Source organism: Papaver somniferum, chromosome 8 (assembly GCF_003573695.1).
Source record: "Papaver somniferum cultivar HN1 chromosome 8, ASM357369v1, whole genome shotgun sequence".
NCBI classification, from domain to species: Eukaryota; Viridiplantae; Streptophyta; class Magnoliopsida; order Ranunculales; family Papaveraceae; genus Papaver; species Papaver somniferum.
The window spans coordinates 50,406,849-50,411,189 of NC_039365.1; the positions used below are offsets into that span (position 1 = coordinate 50,406,849).

The 4,341-nt window shown below is 31.7% G+C and overlaps 1 long non-coding RNA gene across 2 annotated transcripts; it reads left to right on the forward strand.

Annotated features, from left to right (window-relative positions):
* The first annotated feature begins 516 nt into the window (after positions 1–516).
* On the forward strand, positions 517–4,085 carry LOC113302727. Of its 2 annotated transcripts, XR_003337060.1 has the most exons (4): positions 517–1,241; positions 1,460–1,597; positions 3,460–3,729; positions 3,885–4,085. It is a non-coding gene; the product is annotated as an uncharacterized LOC113302727 (long non-coding RNA). The 2 variants fall into 2 exon arrangements; XR_003337059.1 differs by having other exon boundaries at positions 517–1,597.
* The last annotated feature ends 256 nt before the right edge of the window (positions 4,086–4,341 follow it).

The window sequence follows — 4,341 nt, forward strand, 5'->3', positions numbered from 1 at the left end:
AATCTTGATTTTATTGATGTTTTTGTCAATATTATTCATTCAAAAAATATTAAATACCCTTGAAAAGATATTTTTAAATAAATATGTTTGGTAATAAGTTAATGCAATTGGTAAACAAAAAATTTTCCACATTTTTGGAAGAAAATGCAGCTATCCAAAAAATACAGTTGCTATCCATAAATATAAAACATACGATCAATAATTATTTTGCAAGTAAATGTGGTAAAAATATTTTTTATTAAATAATCGTGATTTTATTGTTGTTTTTCTCAATATTATTCATTCAAAAAATATTAAATACCTTTGAAAAGATATTTTTGAATAAATATGATTGGTAAAAAGTTAATGCAATTGGTAAACCTGTGATTTTTATGGCTTGAGCTTTCCAAATATAATATAATAGGCGATTAGAACTAGCTAAATATAGCAATCCTTGATATTTTAAGAGATGTTGATTTATATTATATCCAAAAATGAGTTTGGTGTCGTATATAAAGCATTCGAGATGAGGCAAAATTCATATTTCTAACGTCGTCTCTCTTCAGATGGCAAATTCGATTTTTTTTCCTCTTTTGTTCTTGGATTTATTGTTCTGTTGTCTGATCATCTGATCATGTTTGTTGTGCAGGAACCGAATCTCTATCTCAAAATAAATGACCCACGATAAGAGGGAAAGATACAACCCTAAAAGCAAGGTTCTATCTTCTTCTCTTTTTATTTTGATCCCTAATCGTTGGCTAATATTTTTCATGTCGGCATATTTTGATGTCCAGAGAGATGATTTGCAAGGCATTATCATCAGTCAAGTGAGTTTAAAGTAACCAACAGGATTCTTTGATGCATAATGATTTGCTGATATTATTTATAGATTATTAATCTGGAATATAAATTGTCTTATTTCTTACTTGATTTCCTAATTCTGTTTTTCTCTCCAAAACCATGAACTTTAAGAATCTTATTTTAGTGTCTGGTGTCTGATCATTGCGGGGATCCTCTCCATGCTAGATAAACATTTTCGTAATGGAAGTTTATATTGGTAGATATCTTTCATTATACCAAAAATCCCAATGCTTTTATCTGTCTCATGTACAAAAATGTGATTTCCATTCAGACGGCAGGAGAATTGCCATTTGTAAGGAAGAATGGAAACATGCAAAAGAAAAATGTGTTGCTACGATGCCACCATTATTCGGATTCTAAAGTTATCTGAAAGAGAGATGGTCTATGATGGCAGAAAGCATGTAAGCCAAGGTTCCAAATTGATCACTTCCTATAGTATTTGGTTTTATGCTTGCTAAAACCGTATGCACAAAGCTTAAAAATTAGTTATTTGCCAAGTACAATGCTTTTTTAGAATTCTTTTTTGATGGTATTTGTTGATTCCATTAATTTCACTGCTGCTACTAGGAGTATTACTTGTTGTATAATAATAATGAAAATGTTTTCATTGAGTTTACAGGGTTTGTTAGGATCTAAATTATGATACAAGATTTTGGACATGATAAAGTACTCCAGAATTTTTCATTTGCGCTTTTAATTTTTTCTGTACAAAATTCGAAGAGATCAATAAAGTACACAGAATACAATGAGAAAAAAGGTAAAAATGTTTTTCCCCATAGTTGATTTAGAATTTTCTTTTGTTCTTCTTTTATTAGAAATAGGTGATATTATTCATGTTCCTGCATCCATCTATTATAGTGTAATAAATATTGTACAGTTGTGCAAATTCGTGGTTGAGAACTTCAATAAGGTCAGCAATCTTATGTACTTGGTATTTCATACTAGTCTTATATAGGTTATATCAAAGGGTATTGTGATGTAAATTAACTAGATGATTACATCTAAACCACCTAATAAATCTAAATTCTACGTTAAACACTTTGGTTAACTATTGACTATTGAGTAGAGACAAGAATGGTAGTGGATGCGGTGGTTCCATGATTTCTTTATCTTTAGAAGTGGAGGTTTAAGGACCTCTTACACCTGTGCATTTACTCCTTTTAACCATATCCATACACTTTTGGTATCACAATTTTGTTTGGCTTGGCAAACATATTAAAACATGAACAAAGATCTATATAAGATGGGAGAGAATCCTAAAGTAGATAATAAAACAACCAATGAAGAAAGGAACGTTAAAAAAATTCAATAAGAAAGTCTGATATTTGTTGTTTGTACTTGACGCATGTACTCCTATATTTTAGATCTCTTTGTCCCTGATCAAATCAATTTGGCTATTAAAGATTTATGTTGGTAATATTACTGATAAGAACCGCTCGGGTAATATTCTCAATCATTTCTAATTCTTCATTTAGAGGTTAGGGCCTTATGTTGATTTTTATTAAAGAGAATTTATCTGAGACTAGGCATCACCCGGGCCGTAGGAAGAAAATATACCCATTGTTAGATAGCATACATGATTCTGCCCCAGTGTGCACAACACCATTTGGAGGGTCAAAAATGGAGATCAGGATTATCAAGAAGAAGGTTTCGGCAAACCAATATACAAAATCCATTGTGCAACAACGAATCTTTGTTTTACCCTTTTTTTTTAATTGTTTTTTACGTTTGAGAATTAGTTAATACATTTTTCTAAGGTTACTTTTTTGATTTGGTTCTTTGAGTATGAGATATGTATGTAGCACCTTAGGTATGACTGCTTCATCACAGTTATGCCAAACACAGGGAAATGATCTCACAGTTAAGAAGAATTTACACTTTAAAGTCTTCAACAGTAACAGACGAACCTTAATGGTAACCTACGAACATTTTTAAAACTCCCAACAATCTGAGAAGAAAAATTTAGAGATACCTTGGTACTATAGAAGGACTATACGGCATATGACATAGCTTACTTCTACCATTAAGGTTAATAATCAGGAATACACTTGGTAGAAGTAAGCCATGTCATATGGTAGAAGTAAGCTATGTCATACGGCATATGACATAGTAGTAAGCTACTTCTACCAAGCTATGTCAATTTAATAAGAATGGTATGGTTATATTCAACCAACCAAAACAAGTTTAATAATAGAGAATACAACTAAGGAATCATCAAAACCATAGACGACAGATAATGTTTGATATTTTCGATCAATTCTTTGTTGGTTGCAAAACTAAAGAAGATAATAAAATTTTAGTACTATCAATAATTTTGGCCCTTTTCTTTTCGTTTTCATTTTCTGGCACACTTAGTGGGATTACTTTGGTTTTATAATATATTCTCTATATAAAAAGAGCATCTATTCCAGAAGCAATAAACAGACCCGTGCATTGCACGGGTGACCAACTAGTATGACTAAAAGAACTGTCTGGAAACTCCGCTAAAAGAAATTGTGGGAGATATACAAGCATATATTGTCGACATATATTTTACTTCAAAATGTGAAGCTATAATGTACTCTTTTTCTCTTCGACCAAGGTCAGTTTTTCTCACAGGTTTTTTTGTTATTCGACAAGGTTTTTACCGATATGAAGATAACTACACTAGGTATATATTGAATATTGAAGATCCGAAGATCGAATTGATATTGGTGAACATATCAGAATCAAAAAAATGAAATACGATAGTTTGTCAAGCAGAACCACTTTCAAGATCAACACAACGAAGTAAGGATTGCATCGTAACAATTTCCAACACAAGTCAACTACTAGTACTAATACTATTAATGTTTTCATCAATTACCTATAAAACATAGGAAGGATGATACGTGTCGATATTCGACAAAGGTATACTTCTTGACTTATCACGTTGTGCTCTTTTTCTTTCGTAAAGGTTTTACTCCACTTGGTTTTTCCCTTGTCAAGTTTTTAATGAGGCAACGTATGTGACTCCAATATTGTTCAAAGTTTTCTTAATGTTGTACTGTTTTTCCTTGGTTCAGGTTTTATCCCTCTAGATTTTCCTGGCGAGGTTTTAATAAGGAAAATTACTAGATACACAGTGGTCATTGAGGAGAGAAACTAGATCTGAAGAATTACATCTGAAGCACTATATGTGAAGCACTACATATAAAGCACTACTGCTTGACCGCACAATAGGGAGTGTTCTAGGGTCTTTGGCGTCCCATGTATATGTAACAAGGATTTACACCCCTAGACTGTAAATAGAGGTTTATTCCTATGTAGGTACTATATTGATATCTAATGAAGAATATCTCTCTTCTTTATTTTTCCTTCAACATTGATATCTTTTTTGTGTCATTGTATTTTATTTTAGAATCCCATTAAAGGGGTTCCAAGGATTTGGATTTGAGGACTTCTATGGATTCACATGTCTCCTAAATGTAAATGAGGGGGGACATAATTCATAACAAAAATACAAAAGTACCCTTGATTATT